General features: G+C 33.0%; 2 long non-coding RNA genes across 2 annotated transcripts; one reads left to right on the top strand and one right to left on the bottom strand.

Annotated features, from left to right (window-relative positions):
* Window positions 1-1529: 1529 nt before the first annotated feature.
* LOC119087131 lies at window positions 1530-16696 on the top strand. Its single transcript, XR_005090574.1, has 2 exons — window positions 1530-1869; window positions 16477-16696. It is a non-coding gene; the product is annotated as an uncharacterized LOC119087131 (long non-coding RNA).
* A 4783-nt stretch (window positions 16697-21479) lies between these two features.
* Window positions 21480-22793, bottom strand: LOC119087132. The gene is made up of 2 exons (XR_005090575.1): window positions 22436-22793; window positions 21480-22199 (listed from the first exon to the last, which is right to left on the bottom strand). It is a non-coding gene; the product is annotated as an uncharacterized LOC119087132 (long non-coding RNA).
* Window positions 22794-23946: the final 1153 nt, after the last annotated feature.

The raw sequence follows: 23946 nt of genomic DNA, 5'->3' as shown, positions 1-23946 counted from the left end.
TACATCTCCTTATCTCCTTAGCCACAAGACTTTTTAGACTTAATGCTGACTGAGAAGAACACCTGTTAAAGAACTTCCTGGTAAAGAGTCTACAGTAAACAGCTAGGCAGAGTAATGCTAGAGAAAGAAGCTGACACAGCCTAGGAACAAGTACCCATAGGAGCGTGATATGGTCATGGATCTCAGTATGACTAAAATCTGTTTCATCAGCATGTGTGTAGTGGGTGTTATACTCTCTGTTGAGTAGCTCAAAGTATTCTGCTCTTACTGGGTAGTAAAGGTGGCCATACAGCTGGAGTCTTCCACATAGAATATGAGTTTCCCTTAGAGCAAAGGATATTCAGGCAAATCCTTTGCAAGCCCCTTCATAGTTAGCAACATAGTTACTTGGGTTCCACTGGACACTCTAGATCAATGGTTCTTACTTTTTCCCAATTCTCTGACCCTTTAAATCTTTAAATAGCATGAACAGTAGTTCCTCATGTTGTGGTGAGCCCTAAACATAGCTGTTTCATTGTTTCTTAACTTTTATTTTGCTACTGTTTTTTTAGATTTATTTATTTATTATGTATACAGTATTCTGTCTGCACATATCCCTTCAGGCCAGAAGAGGGCTCCAGATCTCATTACAGATTGATGTGAGCCACCATGTGGTTGCTGGGAATTGAACTCAGGATCTTTGGAAGAGCAAGCAGTGCTTTTAACCTCTGAGCCATCTCTCCAGCCCTAATTTTGCTACTGTTATGAATCATAATTCAAATATTTGATGTGCAGGATATCTGATATTAGACCCCAATGGGGTGGTGACCCACACAGGTTGAGGACCACAGCTCTGAATGCAGGCAGAAATCTCCTCAAAGCCTGGCAGTGATGCTGGGCAGTGTGATTCTTAGTTTTGAGACAGGGTTTCTCTGTGTAGCTGTGGAGCCTTTCCTGGAACTCACTTTGGAGACCAGGCTGGCCTTGAACTCACAGAGATCCACCTTCATCTGCCTCCGGAGTGCTGGGATTAAAGGCATGCACCACCACTGCCCAGCGATTCTTAGTTTTTCTTATCAGACTGAATCAAACTAGTCACCTGGGAAGAAGGACCCTCAATGAGGAATTGTATAGATCAGATTTACTTTGAGCAGGTCTCTGTGGGATTTCATTAATTGTTAATTGAGTTTAGAGTCTCTAAAATGGGCAGAATGATTTCATTGTCTGCAACCTGTACTGTGTTCTACGAAGAAGCTTGAGCATAAGCATATGCAAACAGGCAGCATGGGTCATTTGTTTATCTCTGCTCTTGTCTGTGGGTGTGATATCATTAGCTGAGTTCCTACCTCGATTTCCCAAAAATGGAACTAGCCCTGGAATTGTGGGCTATGATCAATTTCTCCCATTCTAAGTTGCTGTATCTGGTAACTCAGTGTAATAAAGATGTTAAGAAAGCACTATATGACAGAGGGGTTTTCACAAGTCAGTGAGATGTGCATTTCTTGAAATGCTCAACACCACCATATCTGTCTCAGAACAAGAGATCCTACTTCCTCCTGAACCCAACCTGTGTTTCCCTGTCACAGTTTTTCAAAGACACAGAGACACCCACAGACTCACAAACCACTTCACCCTGTCAACAAATGTCCCCTGATATTGTTTTGCCATGTCAAGTACTATGGTAAATTCTTCTGATGTGTTATATACAACAACCTTCACTTCAATGCATGAATTATTCTTTGAATTTCCCGACCATTAAACTTTTCAGATATGGGGAATTGGATCTGAATTCACTGCCTTGACTATGAATTTCAATCTTATGCTATGTCTTGCCTTGAAGTCAGAAGAACCTCCTTCAAGCTGAGAGCAAAGTAGCACCTTAAATTCCAGGTATGCCGGGGAATAAGTAATGACTGGCAATGTGTCCACTAGTTACCTTAGGTAGGAGATTAACTCAAGGGCTGACATACAAACATCCCTGTGAGAACTTCTCGGGTCTGTCTAACTTCTGTGGCTCTTCATTAAGGCTTCTGTAAACAGATCTTTGAAAAATTTCTTCCTTCAAAAGTAAATAGATCCTATCAGATGTGAAAAGTCATGTTGATTTTTTTCCTTCTCCTCCTAGAACATGAAAGAGGCACTTTTGTGCTACATGAAAGGTTATCCAAGGAGAATAAGGTCTGAAATAACCACAGGTACAGGTTTAGAATGCTGGAATGAGGAACAGAGTACAAAACAAGGGTAGGATAGCAGGAAAACCCAGGAAATTCTTGGTTATGTCTTGGCAGTTTAGCCTCTCTGCATGTTAGTTTCTTCTACCTAGAGAAAGATGGGTTGGGATGCACCATGGAGATGGGTGCTGTCACAAGGCATGACTTATAAAATCACTTCTTTCATAAGTGGGACTTTGTTTGTTTGTTTGTTTGCATGTTTTTGGGGAGTGGGGATGATGAGGTAGCATTATATGAGCTAAGCTGCACATCTCTTTCTGGTGAACATCTCTTTCTGGGAACAGAGGAATCAGATCCTGAACTTACCAAAAATGCTGAAAATGATGCTTTAGAGCAGAGAATCACTTCACTTGGTTGAAAAAAATCATTAACACTTCTCTTCATGACTGTTACCAAATATTGTGTGTGGCTCCTGTCCTTTGCCATTTGGAAAGACTCACCAGCTAGCTATTCTTTATTGATTAACCACTTTCAGATGCTAAAAGCAAAGAAGATGGAGAGGGAAGGTAGAAATCAACATGTCTGATTCTAAATTTAGAGTTGTTTGCCTGTTCCAATCTCAGAATTCTGATCCTTACCGGGCTAATCTAACAACAAATAAATGCCACCTGTGCCCATTGGTGTATTGTAATAGAAGTACATAAATGATTTTGGATTACTTAATAGATAGAACTCATGTAGTGTATATTGAGTCCATCTATTAATATTTTCTTCTCTGTTGCTATTCTTATTTGAAGGTTTGTTTGTTTGAGTGTAAATGAACTGCCCCAATTTAAATGGGGGAATTTTTTTTAAATAAACTACTCTAACAGATTATGTTTGGGAGTTGTAAAAGTTTTTCCATTGAAAAAGTCAGAATTTAGGAGGATCCTGTTACATGCTGGGTGCAGAAATCAGAGTCAGCAAAGCTTGCAAAAACAGATTTTTTTAGCACTTTAGTGAGAGAAGCACTTTATTTTTCTGTTTATTTTTTAATTTTATAATTAACTTAATTTTACGTATCAGCCATGTATTCCCCTGTCCTCCCTCCTCTGCCCCCCACCTTTTCCCCAATCCCCCCTCATTCCCATCTCCTCCAGGGCAAGGACTCCCCTGGGGATTCAGCTCAACCTGGCAGATTCAGTCAAGGCAGGTCCAGTCCCCTCCTCCCTTCACCCAGGCAAAGCAAAGTGTCCCAGCATAGGCCCAGGCTTCAAAAAGCCAGCTCATGCACTAAGGACAGGTGCTGGTCCCATTGCCTGGGGTCCTCCCAAACAGTTCAAGCTAATTGTCTCACTTACCCAGAGGGTCTGATCCAGTTCCATGGGGTTCCTCAGCTATTGGTTCATGGTTCATGTGTTTCGACTAGTTTGGCTATTTGTCCCTGTGCTTTTTCCAATCATGGTCTAAATGTCTCTTGCTCATAGAATCCCTTCTCTCTCTCACCAATATGACTCATGGAGCTCCACCTGGGGCTTGGCTGTGGATCTCTGCATCCACTTCCATCAGTCATTGGATGTGAGTTCTATCATGACATTTAGGGAGTTCAGCCATCCAATCACCAGAGTAGGTCAGTTTGGGCTTTCTCTCGACAATTGCCAGTAGTCTATAGTGGAGGTATCTTTATGGATGTCTGGGGACATCTCTAGCACTTTACTTCTTCCTATTCCCATGGGCACTTCATTTATAATGGTCTCTCTTTCCTTGCTCTCCCTCTCTGTTCTTGATCCAGTTGGGATCTCCTGCTCCCCTAAGCTCTCTTTCCCCGACCCTTGCCCTTCATTAACTCCCCTCATGTCCAGTTTGCTCATGTAGATCTCTTCCATTTCTCTGTCATTGAGTGATTCCCTGTGTCTTTCTTAGGGTCCTGTTTTCTAGGTAGCCTCCCTGGAGTTGTGCTCAACATCTCTAATCATCAGGGAAATGCAAATCAAAACGACTCTGAGATACCACCTTACACCTGTCAGAATGGCTAAGATCAAAAACATTGAAGACAGCTTATGGTGGAGAGGATGTGGAGCAAGGGGAACTCTCCTCCACTGTTGGTGGGAATGCAAGCTTGTACAACCACTTTGGAAATCAATATGGTGCTTTCTCAGAAAATTGGAAATCAATTTCCCCCAAGACCCAGCTATACCACTCTTGGGCATATACTCAAGGAATGCTCAATCATACCACAAGGGCACATGCTCAGCTACATTCATAGCAGCATTGTTTGTAATAGCCAGAACCTGGAAACAACCTAGATGCCGTTCAACTTGAGAATGGATAAATAAAATGTGGTACATATACACAATGGAGTACTACTCAGCAGAGAAAAACAATGACATCATGAGGTTTGCAGGCAAATGGATGGATGTAGAAAAAATCATCCTGAGTAAGGTAACCCAGACTCAGAAAGACAAACATGATATATACTCACTCATAGGAGGATACTAGATGTAAAACAAAGGATGACTAGACTGCTGTTTTTGATATTAGAACTTCATCAGCTAAGAATATTTTTTTATTTATCTAATTATGTTCAATAGGTATGTTTTGGATATTAGACCATTATCTGATGAGAATTTTTATTTTATTTATCTGATTTCTTGTGTTGAACATGAATATTTTGCATATTAGACCTTTATCTAATGAAATTTTTAAATTATTTTTCTAATTATATGTATATTTTGATATTAGATCTTTATAGAGATGAGCATTTTTATTTTCTTTATTTGATGTCATGGGTTCAATATGTATGTATATTTTGGACATTAGACCTTTATCAGATGTTTTATTTGCTTTCTTGTATTCAATAAGTACATTTTTGATAATAGACCTTTATCACAAGGAAATTTTCATTTTGTTTTTGATTTCTTGTGTTCAATATGTATATTTGGTATTAGAGCTTTATCTGATGATAAGTTTTGTGTAATTTATCTGATTTCTTGTGTTCAATATGTATGTTTTAGATATTAGACCTTTATCAAACAAGAATTTTTGTTGTATTTAATTTCTTGTGTTCAATAAGTACATTTTTTATTTTAGACCTTTATGAGATGAGAGTTTCTGTTTTGTTTCTCTAATTTCTTTTGTTCCATATGTATATTTTTGATATTAGACATTTATCAGATGAAAATTTTGGTTTTATTTATCTATTTTCATTATGTATATTTTGGATATTAGATCTTCATCAGGTGAACATTTTGTTTTATATTTCTGATTACTTCGGTTCAATATGCATATTTTGGATATTAGACCAATAATAGATGAGAATATTTGTTTTATATTTCTGATTTCTTGTGTTCAATATGTGTATTTTGGATATTAGACTTTAATGAGATGATAATTTTTGTTTTATTTATCTGTTCTCTTGTGATCAATGTGTATGTTTTGGATATTAGACCTTTATCAGATCAGAATTTTTAATTTATTTTATTTCTTTTGTTCAATAAGTATATTTTCATAATTATACTTTTATCACATGAGAAATTTTGTTTTATTTGAATTTTTGTGTTCAATATGTATATTTTGAATATTAGATTTTTATCAGATAAAATTTCTGTTTTATTTAATTTCTTATATTGAGTATATATGTTATGGATATTAGACTTTTATCTGAAGAAAATTTATGTTTCATTTACTTATTTATGTTCTATATGTATATTTTTGATATTAGACATTGTCAGATGAGCACTTTTTTCTTGAGTTCAGTATGTGTGTTTTGGATATTAGACCTCTGTCTGATATGAATTTTTGTTTTTTAATCTATTTTTTGTGGTTCAATATGTGTTTTGAATATTAGACATTTGATATCAGTTGATAATTTTTGTTTTTGCTATCGAGTTTCTTTGATTCAATATGTATTTTGTATATTAGACCTTTATCAGATGAGAATATTTGTTTTATATACCTAATTATGTTCAATATGTATATTTTTGATATTAAACTTTATTAGATGAGAATTTTTGTTTTATTTATCTGATTTCATGGGTCCAATATGTATATTTTTGATATTAGATATTTATCTGATGACAATTTTTGTTTTATTTATATCATTTCTTGTGTTCAATATGTAATTTTGGATATTAGACCTTTATCATAGGAGAATTTTTGTTTTATTAAATTTCTTGTGTTCAATAAATATATTTCTGATATTAGACATTTATGAGATGAGAATTTTTGTTTTATTTATCTGATTTTTTGGTTCAATATGGAATTTTGTATATTAGACCTTCATTAGAGAATTTTTGTTTTATTTATTTAATTATGTTCAAAATGTATATTTTTGATATTAATTTTATAAGAAGAATTTTTTATTAACCTAATTAAGTTCTATATGTATATTTTATGGATAATAGACCTTTGTCAGATGAGAATTTTTTTATTTATCTAATTATGTTCAATATATATTTTGCATATTAGACCATTATCAGATGAGAATTTTTGTTTTATTCATCTGAATTCTTGTGTTCAACATGTGTGTTTTGGAATAAGACCTTTATCAGAGGGGAATTTTTGTTTTATTTATCTGATATTTTGTCTTCACTCTGTATATTATTGATAATAGACTTTTATCTGATGAGAATTTTTGTTTGATTTATTTAATTTCTTGAGTTCAATATGTATATTTTGGATATTACAATTTATCAAATGAGAATTATTGTTTTATTTATCTGATTTCTTGCATTCCTTATGTATTTTGGATTAGAATTTTGTCAGATGATAATTTTTGTTTTATTTATCTATTTCCTTGGGTTTAATATCTATTGTGGTGGTATTGTGTTCCCCAAAATATTGTGCACCCTAATAAATTTATCTGGGGTCAGAGAACAGACAGCCACTAGATACAGAGGCTAGAAAATGGTGGCACTCACGCCTTTAATCCTAGCATTCCAGAGACAGAAATCCCTCTGGATCTCTGTGAGTTCAAGGCCACATTGGAAACAGCCAGGCATGGTGACACAGCCTTTCATCCCAGAAAGTGAGCATTTAATCCCAGGGAGTGATGGTAGAAGGCAGAAAGATATATAAGGCGTGAGGACCAGGAACTAGAAGCATTTGGCCTGGTTAAGCATTTGGCCTGGTTAAGCATTTGGCTGGTTAAGCATTTGGCTGGTTAAGCATTCAGGCTTTTGATCAGCAGTTCAGCTGAGACCCATTCTGGATGAAGACTCAGAGGCCTCCAGTCTGAGGAAACACGACCAGCAGAGGAATTGGCAAGGTGAGATAGCTGTGGCTTGTTCTGCATCTGATCTACCAGCATTCACCCCAATAACTGGCCTCAGGTTTGATTTTATTAATAAGAACTGTTAAGATTCATGCTACAATCTATTTTGGTTATTAGAGCTTTATCAGGTGAGAATTTTTGTTTTATTTATTTTCTTGTGTTCAATAAGTATATTTTTGATATTTAACATTTATCACATGAGAATTTTGTTTTTTATGATTTCTTTTGTTAAATATGTATATTGTTGATATTAGACCTTTATCAGATGAGAATTTTTCTTTTAATTACTTAATTATGTTCAATATGTGTATTTTTGTTATTGAACTTTTATTAGATGATAATTTTTGTTTTTTTAATTTCATGTGTTTAATAAATATATTGTTGATACTAGACCTATAGCAGGTCAGAATTTTTGTTTTACTTAGCTAATTATGTTCAATATGTATATTTTTGATATTAGACCTTTTTAAGGTGAGAATTTTCATTTTATTTATCTGATTTCTTGAGTCCAATATGTATACTTTTGATATTAGTTAGCTCTTAATCAGATGAGAATTTTTGTTTTATTTATCTGGTACCCTGTGTTTATTATGTATATTATGGATATTATACCATTACTAGGTGAGAATTTTGTTTTATTTAATTTCTTAGGTTCAATAAATACATTATTAATATTAGACCTTTATAAGATGAGTGTTTTTGTTTTGTTTCTCTGATTTCTTATGTTCCTTATGTATAATTTTGATATTAGACATTTATCAGATTCAATTTTTTTTATTTTTCTGATTTCTTAGGTTCAATGTGTATATTTGGTGCTGTGGGCCCCAGGAATATATCATAAGAACTTGTTGTGGCAAAGTCACTACCTGGAGGGATCAAGGATTTCCTCCAGAGGAAGCCAAATTCAGAAGGAGCTTTTGGTGTTATTTGGCTTGTTATATAACAGCTGTCTTCTTTTTTCATAATCATGTGTGCCTTCATAGTTTTCCCAATTGACTTCTTCCTAAGAAGGCTAACAGTATGGACTGATCACTCTCTGGACATACACATTCCAGGTCTTTGGAGAACAGCCTCAGGAAAGGTTTTCTCTGGAATCAGATATCTCCCTTAGCCATTTTCAAGGACTAGCAGTAATAACAGTCCACATGAAGGTCTCCTGATTTAAGGCAAATTCCACAAGGAGACACCACCTAGGTCAGGTGGACGTTAATTAATAGCTTTACACAATTTATCTTGGACCCTCCTTTCTTACAGCCTTACTAATTTTATAGACCTTTCACTCCTTACCTAACCACTTCTAGTAGTGTTTAGATAACCTTCTGCACTGATAGCTATTCATAGCCAGAATCCCAGTTCAAGCCTACATATAATTATCATCATTGGCAGTATCCAGCAAGGTCCATCTCCAGATGGAGGAAAGTACCATATCAGAGATACCTCTGTACTCTCTAAGAACAGACTTAAGCATCCAGGCTACCTGTGTGAGGAGGCCTGGTGGATGTGCCAGTTAAGCTTTACTTCCTCCTTTCCCAAACCTTTCCTCTAGTTCCAGATCTTCCTTTAACTATCACCAGAGGCATCTAGCTGTACACAGGTTGGCCAGCGACTGAGCACACTTTCCCCCAGCTTGCAGAAAAAAGGCAGATAGCTTGGACAGATAGGAGCCACAGAAAAAAAAAGAAGACAGTTTTGTTTTCTCCCATTGACCTAACAACTTTTAGATCCTTAACATAAAACAATCACATTTAAGATTATAGTTGAACACATAAGAGCCCTCTTCTTAGATATTACCCAAATTTAGCCTTTAGTTAATTCATTTCCCCATTGGTCACTTCCCTTTAGGGTTGCAAATGATAATTAATGGTTATTGCCCTTCTATATGATTTTTATCTAAGTATATATATACCGGGACTCCCAGGACATGGGGGGGTAGGGAAGAGAAAAGGGAATGGAAGAACTAGATGGGTAAGAAATTCAGAGGAACAATCTGAGATGGGGAAGAACTAGATTGAAGGGCTAGGAGAGAGTAATAGAGGAACGAGATGAAAGATGAGGAAGAGTCAGATGGGGAAGTACTAGCTGGGTAAGAACAAGATGAAACGGACCTAGATGAGGCAGAGTTGAGATGAGAGAATTAAGATAGAACTTAGAGGGAGCAGTAGATAAATACAGAGAGAAATGAGGCAAGGAAGGAGCTAGGCATGAGAACAGAACTAAAGCTGTGTAAACAGGAATGTTGTCCCAGAGGAATTAAAGCAAGTGGACTATAGACATCAGTGTGCTGAGATTCTCTTTCCAGAAAATTGTCCTCGCATTAGTAGCTCTCTCTCCTGATCCCCTGGGATGTATAATATTAAGGCTGGTCCCTGTAATATTATACAAGAATTTGGGATACTATACCTTTACCAGATGAAAATTTTGTTTTATTTATCTGATTTCTTGGATTCAACATGTATATTTTGGATATTAATCCTTTTAAGATGAGAATTTTTGTTCATTTATTTGATTTATTGTGTGCAATATTTGTAACTTGGATATTAGACCTTTATCTGATGACAATTTTTTTTATTTATTTGATTTCTTGTGTTCAATATGTAATTTTGGATATTAGAACTTTTAAAAAAATTTTAAAGGTTCTTTAAAATTTATTTATTATATTCACACTGTTCTGCCTGCATGTATGCTTGTGCACCAGAAGAAGGCACCAGATCTCATTAGAGATGATTGTAGTCTACCATGTGGGTTCTGGGAGTTGAAATCAAGACCTTTAGAAGAGCAGCCAGAGCTCTTAACCTCTGATCCATCTCTCTAGCCCCAGACATTTATCACAGGAAAATTTTTGTTTTATTTAATTTCTTGTGTTCAACAAATATATTTCTGATATTATACCTTTATCAGATGAGAGTTTTTGTTTTATTTATCTAAGAATGTTCAATATGTATATTTTGGATATTAGACCTTTATCAGATGAGAATTTTTGTTTTCTTTTTCTATTTTCTTGTGTTCAATATTTATATTTTTTATTAGATTTCTATCAGTTGAGATTTTTGTTTTATTAATCTGATTCCTTCTGTTTAATGGATGTATTTTGTATATAACATCTTTATCCATGACAATTTTTGTTTTTTTAATATATTGTGTTCAATGAGAATATTTTAGATATTAGACAATTATCTAGTGACAATTTTTTTTGTTTTATTTATATGATTTCTTGTGATCAATATTCATATATTGGATATTATAACTTTATTGATGAGAATTTTTGTTTTATCTAATTTCTTTTGTTCAATATTTATATTTTGATATTAAAACATAATCAGCTGAGAATATTTTTTATTTATCTAATTATGTTCAATAGGTATATTTTGGATATTAGACAATTATCTGATGAGAATTTTTGTTTTATTTATCTGAATTTTTTCTGTTCAATATGTATATTTTTGAATTTAGACATTAATCAGATGAGAATTTTTGTGTTATTTAATTTCTTTTGTTTGATATGCATATTTTGGATATTAGACCTACCCATGAGATTTTTGTTTTTTATAATTTCATGACTTCAGTATGTATATTTTGGATATAGACCATTATCAGACGATAATTTTTGGTTTTTATTTGATTCCTTGTGTTCAAAATGTATATTTTGTATATTAGACATTACAGTGAGAATTTTGTTGTTTCTAATTTCTTGATTTCAATTTGTATATTTTTCATATTAGAACTTTATCAAATGAGAATTTTTGTTTTATTTAATTTCTTGGTATATTTTTGGTTTTAGAGGTTTATCAGATGAGGATTTTTATTTATATAATTTCTTGTGTTCAATAAGTATATTTTGGATATTAGATCATCATCAGGAGAAAATTTAGTTTTATTTTGTGATTACTTGGATTCAATATGTATATTTTGGATATTGGACTTATAATAGTTGAGAATATCTGTTTTATATTTCTGATTTCTTGTGTTCAATATGTGTCTTTTGGATATTGGACCTTTATCAATTGAGATTATTTGTTTATTTGATGTGATTTCTTTTGATCCATATGTATATTTTTGATATTAGATATTTATTGGATGAAAATTTTTATTTTATTTATCTAATGATTTTCAATATGAATATGTTGGATATTATATCCTCATCAGGAGAAAATTTAGTTTTATTTTCTGATTACTTGTATTCAATATGTATATTTTGGATATTGGACTTACAATAGTTGAGACTATCTGTTTTATATCTCGGATTTCTTTTGATCAATATGTCTATTTTGGATATTAGAATTTTATATGATGACAAATTTTGTTTTAAATTTCTGATATCTCATGTTCAATATGCATATTTTTGAAATTTGACCTTTATCATATGAGAATTTTTGTAATATTTATCTGAGTGCTATTGTTCAATATGTATATTTTGGATATTAGATTTTATCAGATGATAAGTTTTTGTTTTATTTAATCTTTTGTGTACAAGTGTATTTTTGATATTTGACCTTTATCACATGAGAATTTTGTTTGGTTTTTCTGATTTCTTGTGTTCAAGGTGTATAATTTTGTTATTAAACCTTTATGAGATGAGAATTTTTGCTTTATTTATCTGGTTTCAGAGTTCAGTATGTATATTTAGGATAGTAGACCTTTCATCAGGTGAGGTTTTGTTTTTTTTTATCTGATATCTTGTCTCATATATATATATATTATACCTTTATCAGAAGAGAATTTTTGCTTTATTTATTCTCTTGTGTTCAATAAATATATTTTTGATATTTGACCTTTATCACATAAGAATTTTGTTTTCTTTTTCTGATTTCTTGTGTTCAATATGAATTTTTTGGATATTACACCTTTATCAGATGATAATTTTTGTTTTATTTATCTGATCTCTTAAGATATATATATATATTGGACATTAGACCACAATCATGAGAGAATTTTTGTTTATTTGTCTGAATTTTTGTGTTCAATATGTATATTTAGGATATTAGACCTTTATCAGGGGAGAATTTTTGTTTTATTTAATTTCTTGTGTTCAGTATGTATATTTGGGATAGCAGATATTCATGAGTTTTTAATTTTTGTTTATTTAATTTCTTGTGTTCAATGTGTATATTTATGGTATTATACCTTTATCACAGGAGAATTTTTTATTGATTTTTCTGATTTTTGTGTTCAATAGGTTATGTAGGATATTAGACCTTGATCATATGAGATTTTTTTATTTATCTAATTGTTTTCAATATGTGTATTTTGGATACTAGATCTTCATCAGATGAGAATTTTTGTTTTATTTTTCTGATTTCTTGGTTTTAATGTTTATATTTTGGATATTAGAGCTTTACGAGATGAGAATTTTTGTTTTATTTAGCTGGGTTTTTTTGTTTAATATGTATGTTTTGGATATTAGAACTTTCTCAGATCACAATTTTTGTTTTACTTTTCTGATTTCTTCAGTTCAATATATATATTTTGCGGATTAGATCTTTATCACATAAGAATTTTTGTTTTGATTTTCTGATTTCTTGTCTTCAATAAGTTTATTTTGGATATTAAACTTTTAACAGATGAGATGTTTGTTTTATTTAACTAATTATGGTCTATATGTATATATTGGATATTAGACTTCTAACAGAATAATTTTTTATTTACCTAATTATGTTCAATATGTACAATTTTGATATTAGTTCATTATCAGATGAGAAAATATTTTTATTTATTTAGTTTCTTCTGTTCAATATGTAATTTTGGATATTAGACTTGATCAGATGAGAATTTTTGTTTTATTTAATTTCATATGCTCAATAAGTATATTTTTGATATTAGACCTTTATCAGATAAGAATACTTGATTTATTTATCTGATTTCTTGAAATTAATATGAATATTTTGGTTAACAGACCATTATCAGATGAGAAATTTTGTTTTATTGATCTGATTTCCTGAGTTTACTATGTATATATTGGATATTCGACACTTTTCAGATGAAAATTATTTGGTTGATTCAATTTCTTGTGTTCAAAAGTGTATTTTTGATATTAGATATTTATCACATGAGAATTTTTGTTTATTTTTGATGAATTCTTGTGTTCAATATGTATATTTTGCATATTACAGACTTATCTGATGATAATTTTTGTTTTATTTAAATTTTGTATTCAATATGCATGATTAAGTTATTAGAATTTATCAGAAGACTATTTTTGTTCTATTTACCTAATTAGATTGAATATGTATATTTTTTATAACAGACCATTATCAGACGGGAATTTTTGTTTTAGTCATCTGATATCTTGTGTTCAATATGTGTATTTTTGATATTAGTCTTTTATCAGATGGGACTTCTTTTATTTAATTTTTTGTGTTCAATGTGTATATTTTTGATATTAGACCTTATTCAGATGAGATTTTTTGTTTTATTTATCTCATTATGTTCAATTTGTGTATTTTGGAAATTAGACCATTATCCAATGATAATTTTTGTTTTATTTATCTGATTTTTTTGTTCAATATGTATATTCTGGATATTACAACTTTACCAGTTTGAATTATTGTTTTATCTAACTTCTTGGGTTCCATTTGTCTACTTTTGGTATTAGACATTTATCAGATGAGAATTTTTGTTTTATTTTTCTAATTACCTTCAATATGTATATTTTGGATATTAGATTTTACCAGATGTGAACTTCTCTTTTATTTATCTGATTTCTGGTTTTCTATATGTATATTTTGGATATTAGACATGTATCAGATGAGAACTATTGTTAATCTGATTTGTTGTATTCAACATGGTGTTTTTGAATTTTATTTTTATCATTAGAAAATGTTTGTTTTATTTATCAAATTATGTTCAATATGTATATTTTTAGTAATAGACCTTTGTCAGATGATAATTTTTGTCTTACTTATCCTGTTTCTTGGGATCAATATTTATATTGTTGATATTACTCCTTTATCACATGAGAATTTTTGTTTTATTTATTTGATTTATTATGTCCAATATGTATATTTTGGAAATAGACCTTCATCAGATGAGAATATTTGTTTTATTTGTCTGATTTCTTGTGTTCAATATGCAATTTTTTTTCTTTATTAGACCTTTATCAGATGAGAAATTTTGTATTATTTACCTGATTTCTAGATATCAATATTTATACTTTGGATTTGGACATTTATCAGGTGAGAATTTGGAGTTATTTAACTTCTGGTGTTCAATATGCATATTTTTGATATTAGACCTTTATTAGATTAGAATTATGTTTTATTTATCTAATTATGTGGAATATATATTTTGGATAATAAACCTATATCTGATGAGAATTTTTGTTTTATTTATCTGATTTCCTTTGTTCAATATATATATTTTGAATATTAGACCTACTGGTAAAAATATTGTTTTTCTAATTTCATGTGTTCAATTGTATATAATTGATATTAGACTTTTTTTGTTTTGTTTTTTCGAGACAGGGTTTCTCTGTGTAGCTTTGCGCCTTTCCTGGAACTCACTCTGTAGTCCAGGCTGGCCTCGAACTAACAGAGATCTGCCTGACTCTGCCTCCCGAGTTCTGGGATTAAAGGCGTGCGCCACCAACGCCCGGCGATATTAGACTTTTATCAGATGACGATTTTTGTTTTATTTCTGATTTCTTGTGTTCAATATGTATATTTTGGCTATTAGACCTTTATCAGATGAGAATATTTGTTTTGTGAACTGATTTTTTTGTGTTCAATATGTATATTTTGAATATTAAATATTTATCAGAGGACAAATTTATTTTATTTAATTTCTTGTGTTTAATATGTATAATTTTGGTATTAGACCTTGATCAGTAGATATTTTTTATATTAATTATCTGATTTGTTGTTAGCAATGTGTTTTTTTTTATATTATTCCTTTATCAGATGAGAAATTGTTCTTATTTATATGGTTACTTGGGTTGAATGTATACGTAGGGGATATTAAAGCTTTATCAGACAAGAATTTTTGTTTTATTCATCTGATTTTTGTGTTCAGTGTGTATATTTTGGATATTAGTGCTACCGGTATGAATTTGGTTTTCTAATTTCTTTGTTCAATATATTCATTTTGTATTTCGAATTTTATAAGATGAGAATATTTGTTTAATTGTCTGCTTTCTTGTGTTCAATTAGTATATTTTGGATATTAGACCTTTTTATGTAATAATTTTTGTTTTATTTATCTGATTTCAGTGTTCCAAATGTATATTTTGGATATTAGACATTTATCAGATGAGAATTTTTTTTTACTGAATTTCTTGTGTTCAATAAGAAGGTTTTGATATTTGAATTTTTTCACATGTGCAAATTTTTTTTTCTGATTACTTTTGTTCAATATGTATATTTTTGATATCAGACTTAATTAGGTAAAATTTTTTATTTAATTTCTTGGGTTAAATAAGTACATATTTGATATTAGACCTTTATCAGATGACAATTTTTTATTTGTCTAATTATATTCAATATGTATATTTTGGATATTAGACCATTATCTGATGAGAATTTTTGTTTTATTTATCAGATTTTTTTCTGTTATATGTATATTTTTGATAATAAATTTTATCAGGTGAAACTTTTTTATTTCACTTCTTTTGTTCAGTATGTATATTTTGGATATTAGACCTTAATGAGGTGAGAATTTTGGTTTTATTTAATTTCTAAATATCAAATAAGAGATTGGCATTGGTGTTTTGCAAAAATATTCTAAAAGGAATGATTAATGAAAACTCTGATAGATTGACCATTCTGAAGTGGAAAGCTTCACATCCATTAAAATATCATCAGCACAAATCAGAGTTGATAGGTTATTAAAAAAGGAGTGTGTGTGTGTGTGTGTGTGTGTGTGTGTGTTGTGTATGTGTGTACTGATTAAGAAGAAAAGGGGTGGTGGATCTGAGTGGACTTACCAACAAAGTGTATTTCCCTCAAATTCACAGAACACTCAAGAAACTAAATTTAAAAATCAATGAAGTTATATAGGTCTAGACAATAAATTTGGGGGATCCAAAATTCAGAAACAGTCATACTTCTAATGGTTATCTCTTTTTACTTCTTATGTTTAATGTAGCAAAAGAAACCAGCCTCACTAAAGAATTATGGGACATCTATGTGAGAACCACTGTTTCATTTGGAATCCCAAGAGAAAATATATGAGATATCCTCAAAAATGGATAAATAATTGTGTTTTGCAACTAGAACATTGTTCTAAAATAAGAGAAAATAATGAAATTTCTTGATTTCCATTTCCATTCCTGAAAAACTGAAGTAAAAATTATTGAGTAAATGAATGACATTTTAACTTTGTATATCTTATACTTCACAGACACCTGTCCTCAATGAAGCTACTGATTTGGTGTGTTAAAGTAAAATAAAAATCTTTGTCAGAATTCAATATAATAAACAAAATAACATTTAATAAAAATATTCTATCCAGAGAAAATAAACAAGTATATTATGGGAAAACTGTTACAATAACACAAAAAAGGAAGAAGCATTAAAACATCTGTAAAACAAAAACTATACCTGAAATATTAAGAAAATATCCATATGTATTTTAAAGTTCATAGAGTTGTATAGTCTCTTCTATTTATCATGTATGACATGTAAACAGAAAAATAAAATTGACTGAGGGGCTGCAATCACTTCATTTCTAGGAAAAGTGAAGAAACATCATGAGTAATGAATCTTTAAATATGACAAACACATCTGCTTAAGTGTTGCATATGCTACACTGACTAGATTTAACAATTCACAATCTAAAGGCCCACAGGGTTGAGGAAATTGGCTCAGACCAGTAGCCAAGGCATGGAAGTACCTTACTCCTTAAGAGCCAACCTTGAGTCTGCCTGAGGACCTAGCAACAGTCACCATCAGATTTCCTAGTCAATGTCACAGTTCCTGATCGTGCAGAGTCTGCCTGGCACCTAGTAACAGGCACTGTCAGAGTTCCTGATCATGCCCAGCCAGTGACTGATGACCTCACAATGTCACCAGATCAGGACACAGCCTGGATGCTGGGAGGAGAGCATATAAGGCCTTCCCTGTTACTGAATAAATGATTCTGCTGTTTGCCTTCAACAAACACTTGGTGTCTGTGACCCTGATGCTGTGTCTTCTCACCCCATCACTAAGGGAGCTGTTAGGAGCTATCGATGAAGATAAATTACAGGCCCAAGTATGTTTTCAAATGCTACATGAGAGAAACATACGAAACACATGACAGGCCATTCGGGGACACAGATTGGTGAAAATATTATTCACGTGCAGCAGCGTCATGACAATGCTAATATTTCTTGGAGCATGCATTTTCTTGATATATTCTCTTGAATAAATATAAGGTGTGAATGTCAGAGGATATGGCTGTGACTTAAACACTTCTGGTTAATAGGACTCTTTCAAATCTGTGTGATCAATTTTCCATCTCATCTTCATGTTCACAACACCAAGTTATAATTAGTCCATTAAATGATTCTAAGCCAAGAAACCACATTACAAAGCTGGACACCTACAAAAAATTTCAACAAAATATTTAAAATATGGGACTACCCAGCCATTGTCTTATTTTTTTTACAAACACACATGTACCAAGAAGTGTGTTTGGGGCAGATATGTGAAAATGAATGCATGAAACTCCTACACACGCCTGCAAGAAATGTGAGATAGACTTATCTTAAATGTGCTGGAAAACACCTAAAGACCACTGCAGTAAGCCTACATGACATAAATGTAAAATATATATTATTTTATTTATTTACATTATTTATTATATATTATTATAAATGTTTAATATTTTATTCATTTATATTATATATTATAAATATATCATATTTCATTTATTCATATCATTTATTCTATACATTATTATGAATGTATATTTTTATTTATATTATTTATTATATGTTATTAAGAATGTATATTATTTATTTATTACATATTATTATACATGTAAAATATTTTATTTATTTATATTGTTTATTTATATTATTTCATGTTCAACACTGTGATAATTTGGTAACCACAGAAGCGTCATACAGGAAGTGATGGGATCAGTGATGTGTGTCTCATCAATGAGCATAAGAAGTTCTCTAATATGCAGCTTTGATCACGTTAATATCATCATATGGAAAATTGACCTCCATTGAATATATAGCAACAATATATATTTATTGTTATATATATAATTGCTCTACTACTTAAATATATTTGCTCTACTAATTAAAATTATATGATATTTTATTATATGTATTATAAATTAAAATATATAATATAAAATAAATATATATAATTGCTCTACTCATTAAAAAATTTGCTTCTGTAGACAATCTTCTCCATCAGGGTAGAATTTCTCCCATTGAAATATTCAATATTGGTCCAGTTATCCAAATAACTATAGTAAGCTGTTGCTTTGAGTCTAAGAATTCCCTTTCTCCCCACATCATGACATAAATCAGCAATTTAAAAAGAGGAATTTGATCCTCATTCTCTATGACACGGCAGAGCACCTCAGAGTAGAGTCTCATCTCGTCTTTCAAAGTAATATAGTATGTTTCATCACACTGTTGCTAACAGTCCATGTCATCCTAACCTTCCCTGAGGAACGTGACATTGGAAAAAACATAACCATGTCAACCTACATCCTGGACTGCCAGCCAAACAGGATGCTCTGAACAAAAAAAGAAAAAGAAAAAGAAAAAAAAAGAAAAAGAAAGAATAAAAAGAAAAATCAATAAAACCCTTGAAAATAACCACACTTTATATTGAGTGTGATACACTAAGAGACAGACATGAAATGTGTTTTAATTTCTATTCTCTCTGTAACCACTGAGCTACTGAGACTTTCTTAAGGAGATGAAAACTGAGAAGCAGCGACATGAATATTCTATCATTAACTTCTGTCCTTGGTTTTGCGGACAAGAAAGAATGACTTACTTCTGATGGGGGATGCATCAAGTAATTAATTAAATATGAAATCCAGCTGCACATTCGTATCTGTGTCCCAGTGAGATCAGCCAATGTGACAAGCATATTGTTTTACATCATACATATTTTTCACTTTTATGTTCACAGATGTTTTGTGAGTGTGGACATGTGTGCGTTTGTGTCAGGGAGGGAGAGAGCATTCATTTGTGTATTAATCATGCCTGTGCCAATGAAATCAGCTTCAATATCATTCTTAAGTACATGACTTTTTGGAGAGGTGGCATGTCTTCCTTTTTAAGAACCTGACATCCATATTTTATAAAAATTACGATTTGGGGGTCATTTCAATAAAACTCTCTGCACTTCATCCTTTCCTGGTGATAAAATTAAAGAAACATGCAAACATGCCTGGCTTGTTCCAACCAATACACACAAGGCTCAGGGAGCATCGTGTAAGAAGGCACAAGGATTTCAAAAAGAATAAAAATCATTCTGGGTGAACTTATTATAAGAATGCTTTCTTAGAAAATTGGAAATCATCCTCCCTCAAGACCCAGCTATACCATGCTTGGGCATATATCCAAGGAGTGCTCAATCATACCACAAGGACACATGCTCAACTATGTTCATAGCAGCATTATTTATAACAGCCAGAACCTGAAAACAACCTAGATACCCTTCAACTGAAGAAATGGATTAAGAAAATGTGTTACATGTATGCAATGGAGTACTACACAGCAGAGAAAAACAATGACATGAGGTTTGCGGGCAAATGGATGGAACTAGAAAATATCATCCTGAGTGAGGTAACCCAGACTCAGAAAGACAAACATGGTATGTACTCATTCATAAGTAGATACTAAATATAAATAAAGCAAAGAACAACCAGACTGCAACTGACAACTCCAAGGAGGCTACCTAGTAAAGAGGAACCTAACAAAGACACAAGGATCACCCAGTGACAAAGAAATGGATGTGATCTTCATGAGCAAACTGGGGGTGAGGTGGTTAATGGAGGGCAGGGGTCAATGTAAAGAGAGATTAGGGGAGCAGGAGGTCCAAGATGGATCAGAAACAGAGTGGGAGAAAAAGGAAAGAGATACAAAGATGAAAGAAGACCCAAGGGGAATAGAAAAAAGCAGAGTGCTAGAGAGGTCCCCAGAAATCCACAAAGATACCTCCACTATAGACTACTGGCAATGGTTGAGAGAGTACCTGAGCTGACCCATTCTGGTGATTGGATGGCTGAACACCCTAATTGTCATGATAGAACTCTCATCAGTGACTGATTGAAGCAGGTGCAGAGATCCACAGCCAAGCCCCAGGTGGAGCTCCAGGAGTCCAATCAGTGAGAGAGAGGTGGATTATATGAGCAAGAGATATTGAGACTGTGATTAGAAAAAGCACAGGGACAAATAGCGAAACTAGTGGAAACATATGAACTGTGAACCAATAGCTGAGGAGCCCAATGGAACTGGATCAGGCCCTCTGGATAAGTGAGACAGTTGAGTATCTTGAACTATTTAGGAGGCCCCCAGGCAGTATGACCAGGACCTGTCCTTAGTGCATGAGCTGGCTTTTTGGAACCTAGGGCCTATGCTGAGACCCTTTGCTCAGCCTTGGTGTAGAGAGGAGGGGACTGGACCTGCCTTGACTGAATCTACCAGGCTGAGATGAATCCCCAGGGAGTCCTTGCCCTGGAGGAGATGGGAATGGGGGATGGATTGGGGGGAGGTCAGGGGAGTGGGAAGAGGGAGGACCAGGGAATCTGTAGCTAATATATAAAATTAAATTAATTATAAAATTTAAAAAATAAAGTGCTTCTCTCACTAAAGTGCTAAAAAAATCTGTTTTGCAAGCTCTGCTGACTCTGATTTCTGCCCCCAGCATTTAACAGGATCCTCTTAATTCTGATTTATTCAATGGAAAACTTTTACAACTCCCAAACATATTCTGTTACAATAGTTTATTTTTGAAAAAAATTCCCCCCATTTTAAATGGGGCAGTTCACTTCCACTCAAACAAGCAAACCTTCCAAATAAGAATAGCAAGACAGAGAAGAAAATATTAATAGATGGACTCAATATATACTACATGAGTTCTAATAAGACACCAAAATCTTTTATGTGCTTCTATTAAAATACACCAATGGGCACAGTTGGCATTTATTTGTTGTTAGATTAGCCAGATAAGGATTAGAATTCTGAGATTGGAACAGGCAAACACAACTCTATATTTAGGATCAAACATGATGACTTCTAACTTCCCTCTCCATCTTCTTTGCTTTTAGGATCTGAAAGTGGCTAATAAATAAAGAATAGCTAGCTGGTGAGTCTTTCCAAATGGTAAAAGGACAGGATCGATGCACAATATTTGGTAACAGTCATGAAGAGAAGTGTTAATTTTTTTCAACCAAGTGAAGTGATTCTCTGCTCTAAAGCATCATTTTCAGCATTTTTGGTAAGTTCAGCATCTGATTCCTCTGTTCCCAGAAAGAGATGTTCACTTGAAAGAGATGTGCAGCTTAGCTCATATAAATGTTAGCTCATCACTCCCACCAAAAAACATGCAAACAAACAAACAAACAAAGTCCCACTTATGAAGGAAGTGATTTTATAAGACATGCCTTGAGACAGCACCCATCTCCATGGTGCATCCCAACCCATCTTTCTCTAGGTAGAAAAAACTGACATGCAGAGAGGCTAAACTGCCAAAGACATAACCAAGAATCTCCTGGGTGTGCCTGCTGTCCTGCCCTTGTTTTGCACTCTGTTCCTCAGACCTGCATTCTAAAACTGTACCTGTGGTTATTTCAGACCGTATTCTCCTTGGATAGCCTTTGATGTAGCTCAAAAGGGCCTGTTTCATGTCCTAGGAGGAGAAGGAAAAAAATCAAAGTGACTTTTCACATCTGATAATGTCTAGTTACTTTGGAAGGAGGAAATTTGTCAAAGATCTGTTTACAGAAACCTTAATGAAGAGGCACAGAAGTTAGAGGGAAACCGAGAAGTCCTCACAGGGATGTTTGTACATCAGGCCTGGAGTTAATCTCCAACCTAAGGTAACTAGTGGACACATTGCCAGTCATTACTTATACCCCTGCACACCTGGAATTTAAGGTGCTACTTTGCTCTCAGGTTGAAGGAGCTTCTTCTGACCTTCAAGGAAGGACATAGCATAAAATTTATATTCATAGTCAAGGCAGTGAATTCAGATCCAATTCCCAATATCTGAAAATTTTAATGGTCAGGAAATTCAAAGAAAAATTCATTCATTGAAGTGAAGCTTGTTGTATATAACACATTAGAAGAATTTAGCATAGTATTTGATATGGCAAGACAATATCAGGGGACATTTGTTGACAGGGTGAAGTGGTTTGTGAGTCTATGGGTGTCTCTGTGTCTTTGGAAAACTGTGAGAGGAAAACACAGGTTGGGTTCAGGAGGAAGTAGGATCTCCTCTGAGACAGATATGGTGCTGTTGAGCACTACATGAAATACACATCTCACTGACTTGTGAAAACCCCTCTGTCATAGAGTGAATTCTTAACATCTTTATTACACTGAGTTATCAAGCACAGCAACTTAGAATATGAAAAATATATCATAGGCCACAATTCCAGGTAATAGTTCCATTTTTGGGAAATCAAGGTAGGAACTCAGCTAATCATATCACATCCACAGCCAAGAACAGAAATAAACAAATGACCCATGCTGCCTCTTTGTTTATGCTTATGCTTGAAGTTCTTCATACTTACACAGTACAGGTTGCAGACAATGAAATGATTCTTCCCATTTTAGGAGTCTTATCTCAATTAACAATTAATAAAATACCACAGAGACATGTTCAAAGTAAAGCTGATCTATATAATTCCTCATTGAGGGTCCCTCTTCCCAGGTGACTAGTTTGATTCAGTCTGATAATAAAAACTAAGAATCACAATGCCCCAGCATCACTGCCAGGATTTGAGGAGATTTCTGCCTGCATTCAGAGCTGTGGTCCTCAACCCCATTGGGGTTGCATAGCAGATATCCTGCAATCAAATATTTGAATTATGATTCATAACAGTGGCAAAATTAAAGTTAAGAAATAATGAAACAATTATGTTTATTGTTCACCACAACATGAGTAACTACTGTTAGTGCTATTTAAAGGGTCAGAGAATTGGAAAAATTAAGAACCATTGATCTAGAGTGTCCAGTGGAACCTAGTGTCTATGTGTCTAAATATGAATGGGCTTGCAAAGGATTTTCCTGAATATCCTTTGCTCTATAGGAAACTCATGTTGTGTGGAGGACTCCAGCTGTCTGGCCACCTTTACTAACCAGTAACAGCAGACCACTTTGAGCTACTCAACAGAGAGTACAACACCCACTACACACATGCTTATGACACAGATTTTAGTCACACTGAGCTCCATGACCATATCACACTCCTATGGGTACTTGTTCCTAGGCTGTATGAGTCTCTTCTTCTAGCATAACTCTGCCCAGATGTTTCCTACTGTAGACTCTTTACCAAGAAATTGTTTAACAAGTGTCCTTCTCAGTCAGAATTAAGTCTATAATGTCTTGTGGCTAAGGAGATAAGAAGATGCAGGTACTTATGGTGAACTATA

The sequence above is a fragment of the Peromyscus leucopus genome, unplaced genomic scaffold (assembly GCF_004664715.2).
Source record: "Peromyscus leucopus breed LL Stock unplaced genomic scaffold, UCI_PerLeu_2.1 scaffold_1361, whole genome shotgun sequence".
Taxonomy (NCBI): Eukaryota; Metazoa; Chordata; class Mammalia; order Rodentia; family Cricetidae; genus Peromyscus; species Peromyscus leucopus.
Note: the sequence above shows the minus strand (reverse complement) of the source record. Positions and strands in the feature narration are given on the sequence as shown.